Raw genomic sequence first — 19993 nt, 5'->3', positions numbered from 1 at the left:
GCACCACGAAAATACACCACACAGTGTTTAGAAAAATATGTAATATTTATCTGGATAAATGCAGGTCATCAAAGATGCAATAAGTAAATGTTGAGATATCACTGAAAAGTGATATAAAGGCCCTCATTATAACCCTGCCGGCGGTACTGCACACCACATTTTGACCATGGCCGTACTGCCGCGTTAACACCGCCGGGGTAGGCGGTATACCGCCCTGGCAGTCCCAGCGGTCGTAAAGTCGGACTTTGACTCCCCTTACCGCTAAGGCTGGCGGTAAGGGGACTCGGGTGCCCCTGAGGGACCCTGCACGGCCCATACACTTGGCATGGGCAGTGCAGGGGCCCCCAGGCACAGCCCCATCGTGCATTTCACTGCTCGATTTGCGGGCACTGAAATGTGCGACGGGTGCTACTGCACCCGCAGCCCATCAGCATTGCCGCCAGCTCTATTACGAGCCGGCAGCAATGTTTATGTGACTTTTCCTCTGGGCCAGCGGATGGTAACTCTGTTTAAATACTTTAAAAAAATACATGGTAGTAAAAACAAATACAACAATGAAGAAATAACGGTAGACAAATCAACTATAGTTAATGGTAGTGGAAAAAAGTTGAAAAAGTTTAACATTCTATTTATGTTCAAGTTTATTTCAGTGCATGATTAACTAAAACCATTACACATTTCAACAATAGTAATACGATTTAAAATATACGAGGCTACTGTAATCAAACAATTGATTGCACATTTGCCAAGATAAAAAGAAAGGAAAAGTTATAACATGCAATTCGAAATATAACTTGTTTTCAATAACAAAGTAGACTTGATCTAGCCTAGGCAACTTATTTTAAAGTGTCTGTACTTAGCCGCAGGCATTGCTGTGCAAATTTTTTAAATATGCATGAAAGGACTTGCTCTTATAGACTGGTCATGGCAAAAACAGTTTCATGAAAGAATATCAGATGAAATAAAAGGAGAGATCAGTGTTAAAATGCTCAAGTGCTTGCCTGCTTGGCTGCATGACCTCCCTGTAAGACCCGGCTACAAATCCATTATACTGTTCCTGGCACCTGCACCTAGGTTGCAGGTAACAAAGCCACAGCTACCTTGTCTAGAATTGTCTGATGCACAGAGGGGCTTGAGGTCTTTTGTTAAGGTCCATATGCTACTGAGGTGCATATCCTTCCTGTTAGTATATGCTAAGATTGTGGGCCTGCATCTATGAAGCTCTTTCTGGTTCCAAATTGGCCAGAGGACTGTTTTACGGTCTTCCATAGTCCTTTTACAAATGCATATCTGGTGAACCAGTGTTTCAGGGGAGTAATGATATCTGTATTTAAACACTAATTCCATCTTGACCACTGACTCCATATTGTGCTCAGCTTAGCTTAAAATGCCGTCACATCGGTGGCGCAGGTATTTTTCCACGCACAGCATGTTCTCTACATTAAACGTGTATTCACTCTTCTCACCAGAGGAGGGAACATAACCTGGGGATGCAACAATGATAAGAGTGTACAAGGATGAGAAGGGCATGGCTCTTTCTTGAAAATGCACATTGGGATCTGGTCAATCCTCTTGTTTGTTTTCAACACTAACCAAGTAGAGCCAGCACTTGAATTTTACAACTTACTCGAAGGGAGGGGAAGGTTACCAAAACCTTCCTCTTGAATTTGTTTAAGGTATATAAGGTGGGAAAATTTGGTGCTGAGGCAGAAGGAACTCATTTCTGAGGGTGGGCAGATTGCTTGGAAAATCAGAGTCCCATTGGGGAAAATTTCTCCTGTCTCAGCTGTCCAGAGTTCCACAACTTGACATTGGCAAGGGCAAGGATGATGATGGATTCGATCAGCATGGTGATGCATTTTTAATTTTCAATCATCTTGCTTTGCTGCATATATATTCATTGTTTATATATTGTACTTTTTCTGCTTATTATTATTCAACTGCTTGATTATTTTAATATCTGCATGTATTTTAATGCATTCAAGTTAAATGTTCAAGTTAAAAATTTTCTGTACTTTAGTTTGAGATCTGGGAAGTGCCCTCATAAATTCATTGCTCAGACTAAGAGTTCTGCATTTTTTACATTTGTTAGCCTCGCTCCCTCTTAGTTTGAAGTTAAGCAGAACAAGGGGCTAGTCCACAAAGCCGGCATAACCCTGTCATGTTTACACACTTCCATGGAGGGAGATGTGAATATGGCATCAGGCTTCCCATGCAGAGTTTCATGAATGCTGTTTTAAATTGAGGTGTAGTAGCTATAGCCAAGTATGACTGGGGAACTAGCTCAGTGTAGGATGACAGGGTAAGCCAGGCATGCTGTCTCTTGATGAATACCTCATTACCTGCTTGGAGTGAGTGGGCATTGACTGTGTTGTTAACTAACACTTTAGTTTGATGGTAAGAACTAAGAGATCTCCATTGTTCCATTAGACCTAATGATGCCAAGGAACTATCTAAGTAAAACAGAGCTAAAGAGTGGGTCCTCTTGTTCATTTTGCCTAGAGCATGCCAAAAGTTGCTCCCTTAAGCTTGATGAATGTGCCCATCCTCATCATTGATTGTCTGACTAGACCGAACTCAAGGCGTAACTGGGCAGGTGACGTACAAGCTGGAATAGTGAACAGTGATTTGAACAGCTTAGTGATGACTTTCTCCAGGTATACCCCATCTCTTCCCCTCAGGATTTCCCTCACATATACAATGGTGGGGATCAGGTGTGCCTGAACAATCTTCAGCAAGGGTAAGTAGGATGAGGAACCTGTTCAAATGTGGATGTAAGAGAGAGGGATTTCTGCCCTATAAGGTCCAGGTGAGTCTTAAAAGTCCCTTTGCTGTCCTGGAGGGCTCCCAAGTATGTATATTCCTGGACATCTTCCACTTTGTACCTATGATATGAGTGCCGCTGTGGCCTTCTGAAAGACATTGTTTTGAATTTTTTCAGGTTGATGATCAAGGCATTTGCAGTAGAGTATTTGGCAGTAGTGTTCAGAAGCCTTTGAAGTCCAATTTTGGTTTGATTAAGCAGATCCAGCTCATCTGCATTCATCAGGCATGACAAAGTAGTGTTCCCTAGTTTTGAAGTGTGAAAGTTTACTTATGCTAGGCTAGTTGGCAGGCCAGTTAGAAAGAGATTGAAAAGAGTCAGAGCTAGCACACACCCCTGTTCTAAGCTGTGATAAGTTGGTATTTCTCTTGAAACGTGGACACCACCCCTGAGTTTGATTCTCACCCAGGTGTCAGGTATCAGTATGGCGAAGAGTTACTGCTCCTCAGCTGGTGGTTGGGGATGTTCCACTTAGCAAGCTTCAGCCATAATTTGCCTCTGTCTACCCAGTTGAAAGCAACCTTGTAATCTGTAACTGATAAGTGTAGAGGTTGCTTAGTGCACCTACTGTTGTCGAACAGTAGAGATAAGGACAAGAGATTGGCAGATGTGTCCGCACCTGTGGAAAAGCATGTTTGATAAAACAGGATTAGATCATTGTCTGATGTCCAAGCTTCCAACTACTCCAAGAGGCAGCCTGCAAAATACTTGGACTCGATATCCAGGGGGGCTATGAGCTAATAATTTGCTGAATTATTCTGTGACCCACCTTTAAAATTGTGGTGATAGTTTAGCCTTCCATTAGATATTCTGTTTACAATTCAAAATAAAGCAAATCATCTGCAGTTGTTCACATAGAACTCCACTCTCTAATTATATACAAATAGCACAGTGATTTTTAGCTTTGTCATATCCACAGAATGGTCTGTTTACAAGGGATCAAAGTCTGCTGAATAATCCACAAACATAAACGGTCCTCTGCTTGAGTCTCTGCACAGTTCAACTTTCTCACAAAAAATACCATTCCCTTCAAATCCTGGGTAAGGAAGCAAAAGAAGTGAAACAAATACTTGTACCAGCAGTTTCAAAGCTTAATAGTCAGAACCGTTTGCGTAAAAGCTATTAATATATGTCTGAGCAAATCCACTGGGCTGAAAAAAGGTGATAAGAAACTGTCAAAAAACTGGAGCACTATAAAACTACTCACGGGCTAAGCAATCGATCAATAGATAAAAAGGTGTACATCTTTGGCCTTTAACTTTAATTTCATTTGTTGACCTTGTCCTTTAATATAATCACTCTTAATATCAATCTCAAGAAATTTACCTTGAAATAGCTCAAGGATTTAGGAGTTGAGGACCGCCAAATCTGTAAAAAAACATAAGAGTCAGGGCACACATTGAGGGTACACACAAGTAGATGGTGCCTACTCTTTCTGTTCACAGGGTGAATGCTGTCTACCCTGACATGAGGCTGGGCCCGCAGAAATATGTTAGACTTGTTAAATTTGTCCTGGTGTAATTTTCCAACACTAGAATACATTCAGCAGCACCTGCACCTTGCCGCTTTTGTTTAAAGCAGCAACGTACAGGTGGGGAGGGGGCTTATCAGATTCCAGTCAGGTCCATAACAAAGGCTGAAAGTTAAGGGCCATCAGGGCCGCTTTTCTTAAAGCATCCTAGCTGGGAGCTATCAGGATCCTCACATCTGAATGCACGATGGGGATACAAAGGCACACAGCTTATCACTTCGAGGCATGACTTTGACTTTTTTATTCACTTTATATAAGAGAGATGCATACATTGTAAACATGTCAGATGTGTTGGTCTGTCCCAGTATGTACACAAGTAACATTCTAAATACCACTATTTTGATTCATTTGTTTTATAGGGCAATAGCGTGACTCATCACAATGCAGGATGTCGGACCATTTTATATCACATATACACATTATACATTGACAATAAATCATATATGTGTAAATCATTGTGTAGTATGTGTTATGTAAGATAGCGATTGTTACAAGGTGTAGGAGCCACATGTCCTTCAAAGCTCACTGTGCTACATTAGAAGGCTTATAAATTATGTCCTGCAAGTAACAAAAGGATCTCTGTGTTAAAAGCAGTAACATAAAATAATAATCTGTCATCAGTGTGTTACATAATGTTCTTTGCAGGAGACATATTAACCCTCTGGGCTACTTTGATTCAAAACTGGGACAGGCTAAAACACAGATCTAGCCAGCAAATATGATGACCTCCAGAGTTATCGTACCATTGTTATTATTCCCAGAGATTTAGTTGCCACACAAAGATTGCTGCAACAGTTGCCTTAACCCCTTAAGATATTTTAAAATGCAGACTGTGCAACCAATTAAGCAGAACAGATTTACTGCCATATTTCTACTTGTTGCCAATTTATTTGTTTCACGGTTGAAAAAAATAAATTTCTAAGTTGAGGCCCAGATTTTGCATCAATGTGGACTCCCTTTTTTGTTAGAACCCCACTGCAAAATCTCATTTGGTAAATATTGTAATACACTTAAATGTACTCATGATAGACCTGCTAAACATTTATGAAGTCTTAAGATTTGATGTCACTTTTTGTAATGTCACTTCCTGTGTTTCCATGTGCGATGTCACTGGCCATGATGTCATGCATGGTCTATTGCCATGCCATGATGTCACTTACATACTGCCTCACTTGGTTAGTCCCCCCCATTCTTCTTTTTTAGGATTTGTGCCCTGATAAGGATTATCGGACAAGGGCAAAAGCAAGCGGAAGCAAGTCAACTCAGTGGCTGGTAAAACAACCAACTGGCAATCAGGCTATCAAGAGCTGGTTCACCACTATGGTCTTTAGCTTTTAACTTCGTCCATTGACCTTAGTCATTCATCATCACACCTCGCACAGTGCTTAAGACAATTGTATGAAATAGCTCAATGCCTTAGGGTTTCAGGAGCTCCAAATCTGTAAGAAACCATTAAGATCAGAAGGCAAGAACAGAAACTAGCGGAAGCACAACAATACACATTTTACACAAGCCTATAGAGAATGTACAAGCAAATAGCAGCAGAGATTGGCACACCCATTACAAACCAGGCTACCCCGAAACGGTATCGAGGAATTCAGCTGGTGGAACGTAAACAGAGATCGGGGTCCTGGGACATGTGTCATCTTGCCAAACGGCTGGAAACATCCTGCTAGGTGTTTGAGCAACACATTGTTAAAATTAAAATGTTTTCACTGAAATATAATCACCTTCAAAGCTAACGATTTCCTTTGAGGAAACAGGCGTGCAAAAAATATATAGGTATTTCTTAATATTTTAATGTTAATATTTAAGCAAACCGTTTAACAAAATAATAACAATGTTATTTATTTTCAATGGGCTAAAAATTAGATCTTCGTACTCAATGTAGGCAGTAGAACTAAAGTGTTCCCATGAACCGATTTATAAATATGCATATTTTTCACCAGGGTTTGAGCATTGCCTGTTGGATGAGATCATTAGCAATTGTCATGTGAGAACTACAATTTATGTGATGTTTAAAAATAGAAATTGCGATGACTCAGTATGATAAAACAATAGAGCTGATATCAATTTGCATCTCTGCATTATGATCTATCCTTTAATTTTCTTCCCACAGATGTTGAGAAGCAATGTCTAATTGATGCTCCTTTTCAGCAGATATCCTTTTCTGAATATTAAACTAAGCTGACTCACATATCTGCCCTTTCCTCCCACTTTTAATCACTAAGATATATTAACTAGCTTTCCAAAAAAGCAAATATTACTTTAAAAATATACAACTTTAGTGTGTGGGACACAGAGATGTCAGCAAAGCAAACAAGAATTGCATGTTCGTAGATATGATGGTGAAAGTTCCTAAAATACGGGGATGTTCCTGAGCCATGAACAGAGCTATCATTAGGGATTTTTGCATTGCAACAAAAGAGATGTATGGCTATGTCCGACACTGATGCCTTTTCTATTTATATGTTAGTTGTGATAACTAAACATCCTTTCTTTGTGAGTCTGTTTCACACACCCCACATACTGTTCGATACCCTAGTGATGTAAGAGAATTTCTTAAAAAATAAAACACTTAAAAAAAAAAAAGCATGGCAAACACTAGCAATTGCTGAAACTGAAATTACGCTGGCGTAATTTGCCTAATTGTGGGAATTTAGTTTTATATTAGTTAAAGGAAATGTTAAAAAGATGCCATCTGACATAGTTATATGCCATTTGTGGTTACATCTGACAGTAAGCTCATGCAAAAGTCCAGAAAAAGAGCAGCTGTTGCTCATGCTGCTGTGTTTTTGTACTTCTTTCATCGCAAAACATGTCCTTCCAGTAAACATTGACACAAGGATGCAGTTTATGCTAACATATAGCGTTAAATGAATGACAGATTTACATTTAGCCTAACTTTCCTGATGTTTTGGGTATTTGTGTGAAACCAAGTTTCACACTCCTCTAGTACACAAAAAGAACAAAGTGGCATTTGACAAACGGCTAATTGTAAACATAAATGGTCTTCAATGCTGTCATGGGTGCTTCTTTCAAAACAAAATACTCTGTATATATGAATGTAATATCACGTATATAGTGTAAACCTAGCTCTAGAGTAATGGGCAAGTGAACAGAATGCGTGAGCCACGAGGTTGATTTGTGGCCATATACAAAAGCGGGCCGTAGATGGGTTTACTATTTATTGGGAATCCAATTCTGTTTGAAGAGCTAGGTTTTCAGAACCTTCTGAAATGTTCGAGTGTGGGGGTATTCTGGTGTTGATGGGAATGTTTTTCTACATCATCGGTGCAAACAAGAAAAAATGCCTGCCTTGATGGTTCTATTTTTCATTTCATCAACCCTGGCGACGACCTGGCTCCTTTTTTTGTGTTGTCCTCTTGAATTGGTCAATTTGTCAGCCAGGAATGCAGGGTTGCTGCCTCTGGTAGCCTTGTAGTTGAAGGAGCAGTTTCTGTAGAGGCAGCTAGTTTAGTGGTATCAGTGCTGGGGTTGTGGATTGAGCTGGGAAGAGGTGATGCTCTGTGCAGTATTCTTTTCAGAGGTTGCCAGAGTGTTGTCTGGGAAGTAGTTGAGCAGATCGTTACCCAGGCACGAGAGGGTGAAGGTTTGAACGGTAGTCCTGAGTTCAGTTTAAGTAGGTATTGTTTCAGTTTTTCATCAGCTTGTGCTGACTTCCTGCTAACTCGGCTTTCTCTGTGATGTGTTCTTTAAGGGACAAGTCCGGGTAGAGCATGATTTTGCATTAGCTGCTGATGGATGGGGGAGGCAAAGCCATTTAGGTTCCTGTGGTACACCTGGTTTGATTCTGTTTAGTGTGGCTGATAGAAAGAACTCAATTTTCATCAGACACAATCTTTAAGTAAGATCTTGGCTTGCAGATCTGGATTATGTTGAGGAAGGAAGTGAATGTCTGAATGTTGAGGACAGAGGAGGCTTTAAAGAAGTGTCAGCCACTGAAAAGGTGGAAAGATGCAAACACTCTATACCCAGGAAATAGGTGCAGTATTGAAATATCTGTGCATCATGTTTACTTCCTTCCACTTATATAGATCGTTTTTGTTTTCATAATCAAATGACAATAGGTGTTGACTGTTTGTTGGGTGAAACCCACACCTTTACCTAGAACATATTAATTGTAGCAAAAACTACATCACAGTGTTTATGTCGTTGATCGCTAAATGCTGTCAGGGTTTATTTTTCTAAAAATAATGATCCTGTGTTCTCCAAATGATCATTGTGAAGTGCATGTTGAATCACATAGGACAGAATCATAAATCAACAGCAAGCTCTAATGTTGTTGTGTGTGCATGAGTGAGTGGGTGTTGTTTGCGTGTGTGTATGTATGTATGAATGTCAGTGTGTCTGCGTGTGTGTATGCATGTGTGTATGCAAGTATGAGTGTTGGAGTGAATGAGAGTATGAGTGTGGAGTGAATGCGTGTATGGATGCATGTGAGTGAATGCGTGTATGTCAGTGTTGGTGAATGAGTGTATGCAGGGTGCGTGTGGGTGCCTGTGCATATATGTGGGGAGGAGGAGTGCGGGTGGGGGCACTGTACCTAGAGGTGGGTGGGGGTGCTGTACCTGGAGGTGTAGTGGAGGGAGGGCAGTGCAGTACCTTGACGGAGGGTAGGGAGGAGGGGAGAGAGAGGCGATGTACCTAAAGAGGGGGTGGGAAGTGATGTGGGGGTTGGGGTGGTATTGTACTTGCTGGGTGGGACGGGGGAGTTGTCTGCCAGTGACAGGGAAGAGATTCCCTGTCACCAGTAGAATTTCTGCCAGGGTTTTTATGACGGTGCTACTGTAGCAGAAACCCTGGTGGAAAAGCGGCTCCTAATACCGCCAGCACATTCATAATGTGGCGGTCTTCACCACCAGCCTGTTGGTGGTGAAACCGCCACCGTGGCCCTGGCAGTCAGTAGACCGCCAGGGTCATAATGATCTTAAATTCGAGTAGCTTGGCCTGCTGGGGAGAGTGATTGTTAGAAATGGGGTTTTTGGTTGGCAGTTAGGTTGCCCTCTGTCCAAGCAAGAACCCTCACTCTAGTCAGGGTAAGTCACACACAATCCAAAATCAGCCTGTGCTCACCCTCCGGTAGCTTGGCACGAGCAGTCAGGCTTAACTTAGAAGGCAATGTGTAAAGCATTTGTGCAATAAATCATACAACACCATAGTATAACACCACAAAAATACACCACACAGTGTTTAGAAAAATATAGAATATTTATCTGGGTACTTGTAGGTCAAAACGATCAAAGTTGCAATACGAATTTGTAAAGATATCACTGAAAAGTGATATTAAGTGTCTTTAAGTCTTTTAAAAAGCAATAAAGTGTCTTTCAAGCACAGAGTACCTGGTTTCTGGTGGGAAATCTCCTCAGAGGGCCACAGGAGAAGAGATGCGTGGAAAAAGGGGTGTGTGCGTCGATTTCTCCTCAGCACACACAGACTTGCGTCGTTCTTTTCCACGCGGGGAAGTCGGGCGTCGTTTTCCGGCGCGCAGACAGTCTCTTTTTGTGGATCGCGGGGATTACCAGATGTCCCGGGTCTGTGCGTGGATTCTCCTGCTTATTTTCCGGCTGCGCGTCGTTCTGCGGGGCTGCGCGTCGAAGTTTCGATCTCACGGTCGGCGTCGCGTCGATTTCTCCTTGGAAGTCGGGCGGCGTGGTCCTTGCGAGGCCGTGCGTCGAAATTTTGGTCTCACGGCAGGCGTCGCGTCGATTTCTCCTTGGAAGTCGGGCGGCGTTGTCCTTGCGAGGCCGTGCGTCAAAGTTTCGCACTCACGGTAGGCGTCGCGTCGATTTCTCCTTGGAAGTCGGGCGGCTTTGTCCTTGCGAGGTTGTGCGTCGAAGTCTCGATCGTCCCGAGGGCGTCGCGTTGATCAGCGTTGGTGTGCGGCGTTTTTCTCGCCGCGAAACAAGCTGTGCGTCGAAATTTTCGGCGCACGGAGCGTCCACATGAAAGGCAGAAGTCTTTTTGGTCCTGAGACTTCAAGGAACAGGAGGCAAGCTCTATCCAAGCCCTTGGAGAGCACTTTCACAGCCAGACAAGAGTTCAGCAAGGCAGCAGGGCAACAGCAAGACAGCAGTCCTTTGGAGAAAGCAGACAGGTGAGTCCTTTGAGCAGCCAGGCAGTTCTTCTTGGCAGGATGTAGTTTCTGGTTCCGGTTTCTTCTCCAGCAAGTGTCTGATGAGGTAGGGCAGAGGCCCTGTTTTATACTAAGTTGTGCCTTTGAAGTGGGGGTGACTTCAAAGAGTCTCTAAGAAATGCACCACGTTCCCTTTCAGCTCAATCCCGTCTGCCAGAGTCCCAGTAGGGGGTGTGGCAGTCCTTTGTGTGAGGGCAGGCCCTCCACCCTCCCAGCCCAGGAAGACCCATTCAAAATGCAGATGTATGCAAGTGAGGCTGAGTACCCTGTGTTTGGGGTGTGTCTGAGTGAATGCACAAGGAGCTGTCAACTAAACCTAGCCAGACGTGGATTGAAGGGCACAACAAGATTTTAGTGCAAAGAAATGCTCACTTTCTAAAAGTGGCATTTCTAGAATAGTAATATTAAATCCGACTTCACCAGTCAGCAGGATTTTGTATTACCATTCTGGCCATACTAAATATGACCTTCCTGCTCCTTTCAGATCAGCAGCTGCCACTTCAACAGTGCATGAGGGCAGCCCCAATGTTAGCCTATGAAGGGAGCAGGCCTCACAGTAGTGTAAGAACGAATTTAGGAGTTTTACACTACCAGGACATATAACTACACAGGTACATGTCCTGCCTTTTACCTACACAGCACCCTGCTCTAGGGGTTACCTAGGGCACACATTAGGGATGACTTATGTGTAGAAAAAGGGGAGTTCTAGGCTTGGCAAGTACTTTTAAATGCCAAGTCGAAGTGGCAGTGAAACTGCACACACAGGCCTTGCAATGGCAGGCCTGAGACAAGGTTAAGGGGCTACTGAGGTGGGTGGCACAACCAGTGCTGCAGGCCCACTAGTAGCATTTAATCGATAGGCCCTAGGCACATGTAGTGCACTCTAATAGGGACTTACAGGTAGATTAAATAGTCAATCATGGATAAACCAATCAATAGTACAATTTACACAGAGAGCATATGCACTTTAGCACTGGTTAGCAGTGGTAAAGTGCTCAGAGGTCAAAAGCCAACAACAACAGGTCAGAAAAAATAGGAGGAAGGAGGCAAAAAGTTTGGGGATGTCCCTGTCAAAAAGCCAGGTCCAACATGACCCCCCACCAGCCTAAAGCCATGGGAGAACAATCACTATCCTGATGTACTTCCCTGTTTGAGGCGACAGAACAAGGACCCAGGCCCACAACAGCAGGGGCATGCTCCAGTTCTTCGCCTTCTTGACTCCCATTGGATCCCTCTGTCCATACTCTCAGGGCCCATTAAGCCCATCCATGGGGAACCTTTCTCCTTTCCTGCGGATCCCATCTGTGCAGCACCTAACCTTACTTTGCTCACAGATGTATCCCAGGAGCAGGATAGTACCCCCATGACCAACATAGTGGTGTTGCCCACTCTACCCCTGGGGTGTGACACTTGTCCCCTCCCCAGGGATAACTCTGTCCACCCGGACAGCAAGCCACAGTGATTACTGACAGCTGCCAGGGATGAGAGCCAGGCCCCAGGCCTCTCAAAGCTCTCCAACCACTGTGGCTGTGGAGAGTGGGGGGCGGTAGCCCCAGGTGCTGGGCACCCTTTAACCACTCTCCCTTCCACCAGGTCAGGGATGACAGCCTGAACCTGGTCCTCCCCTCTGGGGCTTTGTACCCTCCCTCCTGGAGCGGTACCCCCAGAGTCCAACATGGCCAGGGGGCTTACAGAAGTCGCCCTGTACCATTCCTCCACCAGGGCTGTTAACCTGCCACTGGCCCTCCAACCTGGGGTCTGTACCTTCAGGTTGGACTAGGGCCCGGGGTGAGGCTTCCCTCCCCCTGCCCTCCCTTCTGGGGTCCAGCACCCTCCAACTAGGAGTGGCCTCCTCAGAAGACAACATGGTAGGGGCACTGTTATCAGTAGCCCCTCCCTCCAGGTGCGGGGGGACACCCTGAACCTGGTCTTCCAGCCCAGGGTCTGTACCCTCAGACTGGATCACCGCCTGGCAAACCAGGACTTCCTGGGAGGCACACCTACCCCCCACCAGGTCAGAGTTTAACCTCTGCACCTGCCCATTCAACTCAGAGTTACCACCCTGAAGTTGAACAATTGCCTGGCACGCCAGGACTTCCTGGAGGGCACACTGACCCTCCACCAGGTCAGAGTTTAACCTCTGCACCTGACCATTCAACTCAGAGTCACCACCCTGAAGTTGAACAATTGCCTGGCACACCAGGACTTCCTGGAGGGCACACTGACCCTCCACCAGGTCAGAGTTTAACCTCTGCACCTGACCATTCAACTCAGAGTCACCACCCTGAAGTTGAACATTTGCCTGGCGCACCAGGACTTTCTGGGAGGCACACCTACCTCCCACCAGGTCAGAGTTTAACCTCTGAGCCTGGTTCCCCAACCCAGGGTCACCACCCTGAGGTTGGGCAATTGCCTGGCACGCCAGGACTTTCTGGGGGGCACACCTACCCCCCACCAGGTCAGAGTTTAACCTCTGAACCTGGTCATCCAACCCAGAGTCAACACCCTGAGGTTGGACAATTGCCTGGCACAGCAGGGCTTCTTGGAAGGCACACCTACCTCCCACCAGGTCAGAGTTTAACCTCTGAACCTGGGTATCCAACCCAGAGTCAGCACTCTGAGGTTGAACAATTGCCTGGCACGCCAGGACTTCCTGGAGGGCGCACTGACCCTCCACCAGGTCAGAGTTTAACCTCTGAACTGGGCCATTCAACTCAGAGTTACCACCCTGAAGTAGAACAATCGCCTGGCACGCCAGGACTTCCTGGAGGGCACACTGACCCTCCACCAGGTCAGAGTTTAACCTCTGAACCTGGTTCTCCAACCTAGGGTCACCATCCTGAGGTTGGACAACTGCCTGGTACACCAGGGCTTTCTGGGGGGCACACCTACCCCCCACCAGGTCAGAGGTTAACCTCTGAACCTGGATATCCAACCCAGAGTCACCACCCTGAGGTTGAACCATTGCCTGGCAGGCCAGGACTTTCAGGGAGGCACACCTACCTCCCACCAGGTCAGAGTTTAACCTCTGAGCCTGGTTCTCCAACCCAGGGTCACCACCCTGAGGTTGAACCATTGCCTGGTATACCAGGACTTTCTGGGGGGCACACCTACCCCCCACCAGGTCAGAGTTTGACCTCTGAACCGGGTTAGCCAACCCAGAGTCACCACCCTGAGGTTGGGCAATTGCCTGGCACCCCAGGACTTTCTGGGAGGCACACCTACCTCCCACCAGGTCAGAGTTTAACCTCTGAACCTGGCCATCCAACCCAGAGTCGACACCCTGAGGTTGGACAACTGCCTGGCACGCCAGGACTTTCTGGGGGGCACACCTACCCCCCACCAGGTCAGAGTTTGACCTCTTCACCTGGTAAGCCAACCCAGAGTCACCACCCTGAGGTTGAGCCATTGCCTGGCATTCCAGGACTTTCTGGGGGGCACATCTACCCCCCACCAGGTCAAAGTTTAACCTCTGAACCCGGTTACCCAACCCAGAGTCACCACCCTGAGGTTGAATCTTTGCCTGGCACGCCAGGACTTCCTGGGGGGCACTCTCACCCCCCACAAGGGACACGCCGTCCCCAAGGGCCACACAAGAGTCTGGTTGGCGCAGGTCTCCCGACCTCTGCCCATCCGGCAGAGTCTGGGTTTCCCCCAAACCAGAAACGGTCTCACCTGGGTCATTCCTGGGGGGCTCTGCTCTCAGAGCTGACCCCTGACTTTCAAGATCCTCCACTGGGGTCTGCCACCCCCTCTCAACCCTATGTCTGGACTTCTGCACCCCCTCACTAGGAGTGGTACTGCCAGACACCAGAACTGTTGGGATGCTGTCTACAGTCATCCCCCCAAGTTCTTCTGACACTGCGGGGCTTCCCTCAAAAGGTGGCCCTATGGTACAGGTTAGGCTCTGAGACCTACCTGGGACACTACAATCCTCTCCCACCTCACTTGGTCGGGAACCACCTAGACCACTCCCTTCAGGAGCACCCCCAAATGCCTCTTCAGACTCTCTGGTACTCACCCAAAAGTCTGCCTCCACTGTAAGTTCCCTGGGGTCAGAGAACTCACACTCCACCTGGTGTTGGCGTAGCTCTGGAAAATAAGGACCAGACATATGCTCTCCAGCAATTACATCACTCTGCCCTTCACATGTATTAACCACAGTACCCTTCACCCAACCACCTAGTAACTCAGCCTTGGAAAAGCACTCTACATCACCCTCTTGAGACTGGTGAGACAGTTTCTGTCTGTCCCTGACACTCAACCCAAACTCTTCTGGGATGTCTCTACACTCTATATCCAGGACGTCCACCAGGGGGGAACCCTTTTCTCTGTCACTCTCTGCTAGAGTCAGTAAAGTGTCCCTCCCCCCAGTAGGAATATGACTCCCTGTGCCAGTTCCCCAATCCTTCTCAGGGACCCTGTGCATAACGGGAACTACCTCATACCCTTGAACCGCCTGGGGTGTGTCAACTCTCTTCTTCAAGTTGGGTACCACATCTCTGGGCTTGTGCCCTTCTTCAGCAGTACTAGATGCAAGATTTTTGCTGCCACCATCTGAACTGGACTCAGCCCTTCCGGCCTCCAGTTTCAGCTCTTTACAGCTCAGCTCTTGAGCTGCAATCTTTTCTTCTTCCAGGGCTAAGAGACTTGCTGCCTCAGCCCTTTCAATAAACTCATCTAGCTCTTCCATCCACCGTGCTTGAGCCATGAGCCATTCTTTTTTCACTGGGTCTCTTTCCTCATCTGAGTCGTCCTCCTCCTCCTCTGAGGGGTACTTAGTCATTTGGTTTCTTGCTGCCTCTCTCTCTGCCCATCTGTCTTCCTCCCAGACTATGTAGGCATGTAGCATCTCTGCTTTAGTAGATCTCTTTGCTACAGGAAGGCCACATTCTCTGCAAAGCTTCCTTAGGTCAGCCTTAGTGAGGTGGTCAGTAGGCAAAAAGAATAAGTAGGTAAGCGATCCCATTCTGATAGGATCTTACCAGCAAAAACCAAAATCCAAAGTCCAAAATATCAATAGTATATCCAGGAGGACATCAGAGACCAAAAGTCAAAAAAGAGATAAAAAATCAAGTTGACCTTCAACTGTGGGTAGGTAGTGAAATACTTAGCTACTGTATGTCACTGCACAAACACAAGTCCTATCCTCACCGCTGATCACCAATGTTAGAAATGGGGTTTTTGGTTGGCAGTTAGGTTGCCCTCTGTCCAAGCAAGAACCCTCACTCTAGTCAGGGTAAGTCACACACAATCCAAAATCAGCCTGTGCTCACCCTCCGGTAGCTTGGCACGAGCAGTCAGGCTTAACTTAGAAGGCAATGTGTAAAGCATTTGTGCAATAAATCATACAACACCATAGTATAACACCACAAAAATACACCACACAGTGTTTAGAAAAATATAGAATATTTATCTGGGTACTTGTAGGTCAAAACGATCAAAGTTGCAATACGAATTTGTAAAGATATCACTGAAAAGTGATATTAAGTGTCTTTAAGTCTTTTAAAAAGCAATAAAGTGTCTTTCAAGCACAGAGTACCTGGTTTCTGGTGGGAAATCTCCTCAGAGGGCCACAGGAGAAGAGATGCGTGGAAAAAGGGGTGTGTGCGTCGATTTCTCCTCAGCACACACAGACTTGCGTCGTTCTTTTCCACGCGGGGAAGTCGGGCGTCGTTTTCCGGCGCGCAGACAGTCTCTTTTTGTGGATCGCGGGGATTACCAGATGTCCCGGGTCTGTGCGTGGATTCTCCTGCTTATTTTCCGGCTGCGCGTCGTTCTGCGGGGCTGCGCGTCGAAGTTTCGATCTCACGGTCGGCCTCGCGTCGATTTCTCCTTGGAAGTCGGGCGGCGTGGTCCTTGCGAGGCCGTGCGTCGAAATTTTGGTCTCACGGCAGGCGTCGCGTCGATTTCTCCTTGGAAGTCGGGCGGCGTTGTCCTTGCGAGGCCGTGCGTCAAAGTTTCGCACTCACGGTAGGCGTCGCGTCGATTTCTCCTTGGAAGTCGGGCGGCTTTGTCCTTGCGAGGTTGTGCGTCGAAGTCTCGATCGTCCCGAGGGCGTCGCGTTGATCAGCGTCGGTGTGCGGCGTTTTTCTCGCCGCGAAACAAGCTGTGCGTCGAAATTTTCGGCGCACGGAGCGTCCACGTGAAAGGCAGAAGTCTTTTTGGTCCTGAGACTTCAAGGAACAGGAGGCAAGCTCTATCCAAGCCCTTGGAGAGCACTTTCACAGCCAGACAAGAGTTCAGCAAGGCAGCAGGGCAACAGCAAGACAGCAGTCCTTTGGAGAAAGCAGACAGGTGAGTCCTTTGAGCAGCCAGGCAGTTCTTCTTGGCAGGATGTAGTTTCTGGTTCCGGTTTCTTCTCCAGCAAGTGTCTGATGAGGTAGGGCAGAGGCCCTGTTTTATACTAAGTTGTGCCTTTGAAGTGGGGGTGACTTCAAAGAGTCTCTAAGAAATGCACCACGTTCCCTTTCAGCTCAATCCCGTCTGCCAGAGTCCCAGTAGGGGGTGTGGCAGTCCTTTGTGTGAGGGCAGGCCCTCCACCCTCCCAGCCCAGGAAGACCCATTCAAAATGCAGATGTATGCAAGTGAGGCTGAGTACCCTGTGTTTGGGGTGTGTCTGAGTGAATGCACAAGGAGCTGTCAACTAAACCTAGCCAGACGTGGATTGAAGGGCACAACAAGATTTTAGTGCAAAGAAATGCTCACTTTCTAAAAGTGGCATTTCTAGAATAGTAATATTAAATCCGACTTCACCAGTCAGCAGGATTTTGTATTACCATTCTGGCCATACTAAATATGACCTTCCTGCTCCTTTCAGATCAGCAGCTGCCACTTCAACAGTGCATGAGGGCAGCCCCAATGTTAGCCTATGAAGGGAGCAGGCCTCACAGTAGTGTAAGAACGAATTTAGGAGTTTTACACTACCAGGACATATAACTACACAGGTACATGTCCTGCCTTTTACCTACACAGCACCCTGCTCTAGGGGTTACCTAGGGCACACATTAGGGATGACTTATGTGTAGAAAAAGGGGAGTTCTAGGCTTGGCAAGTACTTTTAAATGCCAAGTCGAAGTGGCAGTGAAACTGCACACACAGGCCTTGCAATGGCAGGCCTGAGACAAGGTTAAGGGGCTACTGAGGTGGGTGGCACAACCAGTGCTGCAGGCCCACTAGTAGCATTTAATCGATAGGCCCTAGGCACATGTAGTGCACTCTAATAGGGACTTACAGGTAGATTAAATAGTCAATCATGGATAAACCAATCAATAGTACAATTTACACAGAGAGCATATGCACTTTAGCACTGGTTAGAAGTGGTAAAGTGCTCAGAGGTCAAAAGCCAACAACAACAGGTCAGAAAAAATAGGAGGAAGGAGGCAAAAAGTTTGGGGATGTCCCTGTCAAAAAGCCAGGTCCAACAGTGATTGAGTGAGTGAGGGAATGATTTAGTGGGCAAGCAATAAAGTAGATGAGTAAACCTGTAAGTGTTAGTCAGGAGTATTGCTAAGAGAAGGTAAGTAGATAGATGTGCCTGTAGATTGCCATTCAATGAGTCTGGGGGATGCACACCTATTCACATTATGCCCTAGTATAATGATGCTCTGGGCCCATTATCTTACTTCTCTTCTTCTGATGGAGCTTTTTCGGGTGCATGAGTGGTAAAGGGGAGTTAAAGTCAACCTTTCAAATCAATTAACAGTGTAACCAATTTGGTCACACATTAATTCTTGGAGTGAGAGAATAAAGTTCAAAAGTTTATTGCAAATCAAGGGCCAATCTAAAAAATGTGCTGTATAATTTCAAAATCACCAAAGGTGAGGCTGAGGGTTGAATAAAGTTAAAATCATGTAAGCATGTAAGCATAAGTCATACAGGCAATACAAAAAATAAGAAACAAAGGGCCATATTTACAAGAAAGTGGAGCATTCTTGAGGCCACCTTTCGTCCACTAATGCCCCCATGGTAGCACCATATTTATAATACTGCTCACTATGGTGCATGTTAGGGGTGATAGCGTTATTGATGCTATTGTAAAGCTATACTGGATTAGCATAAACAAAGTGATGCAAATCCAGTATAGTGTTAAGAGGCCATTGAAACCAATGGAGCCTCATTTTAACTCCTGCTTTAAGCAGGCATTAAAAATCATGCTAGAATAGGCGGAATGGAATCTTGTAGATTCCATTGCATCATTTTTAGCGACCCTCTAATGGAACGTCCTTCTTGCATACATCATGCATACATTATGCATGGTGTGGAGCAAAGGGTTTACAAGGTGGCGCAAACCTAGGTTGCGCCACCTTGTAATATGGTGCTATGCATTCATGTATTTCGCCACTTCGTAAGCCCTTGTGCCACATTATGCCTGTGCCAGGCATAATGTATGCAAGGGGGGCCTTCCCTCTTTGGGGTGGGTCAAAAAATGGTACTAGGAAATCTAAGAGTTTTCCTTGCACCATTTTGTTTCGGCAATTTTAACGCCTTAAACGTGGTAAAAGGGCGCTTCCATTATTTATACTAGACCCTTATGGACTCTGCAGGAGTAGCACCAACATTTTGGTGCTACTCCTGCAGAGTACATCAATAGCGTAAAGAAAAATTATGCTATTGCCCCCTACCCTCGGCAATGGTGCACCATTTTTTAAATATGACATACACATGGTTCGGTAGGGGGTCACTAAGGGGGGAAAGGAAAGTTGTGCTGCACTTAGTGCAGCGCCACGTTTCTCAAATCTGCCCCCAAATGTTTCAGGGCTTTGGTTACTCTAACCTAATAAGATATCCAATGCACATTTGAAACACATAAGTATAAGAGTATCTTGCTTGTATAAATGAAAGCAAAAATTATAAATGGAATATGAATATATGTAGTTACACCATAGCACCATAATGAAAATACATGAATATAAATGTGCATGAGTGCTACAGTTCAGCATATTAAAATGAAACATTAGAACTTATATATATGGACAAGTAGTCTTCTACTGTGAATGCACCTTCAATAATATGACTTAGATGCTCCATTCTACATTAATATTGTGAAGGCACACAATATATTCATTGTTTTCATTATTATGTCACTCTTGTAGCACATGATGATACAACCAAAAGTATGCATCACCAAGTATTTGAAAGTATTGGACTGTTAGGGAAGAGCAAATGAGTAAGACACACATTTAATCTATGCACTACCACGTTGTGTATCTCGGGGAGAGGATGGAAGGAACGATAGCACAGGTCATTGCCTGATTTGCTTTAACATTTGAGGCCCAGATTTATACTTTTTGATGCAAAACTGCCTTTGTGCAGTTTTAGATTAAAAAGTATAGCGCTGACTTGCACCATTCCAGGACACCAGCCGGGCGCCAAATTGATGGAAAGGCAAAATCTGACGCAAAGGGTGGGCTAGCATAAAACGAATTGACAGTAGCTGGGTTGGGATGACGGTATGGGAGAAGGGGGTTTTGCACCAAAA

Source organism: Pleurodeles waltl, chromosome 11 (assembly GCF_031143425.1).
Source record: "Pleurodeles waltl isolate 20211129_DDA chromosome 11, aPleWal1.hap1.20221129, whole genome shotgun sequence".
Taxonomy (NCBI): Eukaryota; Metazoa; Chordata; class Amphibia; order Caudata; family Salamandridae; genus Pleurodeles; species Pleurodeles waltl.
This window is presented reverse-complemented; position numbering follows the sequence as displayed.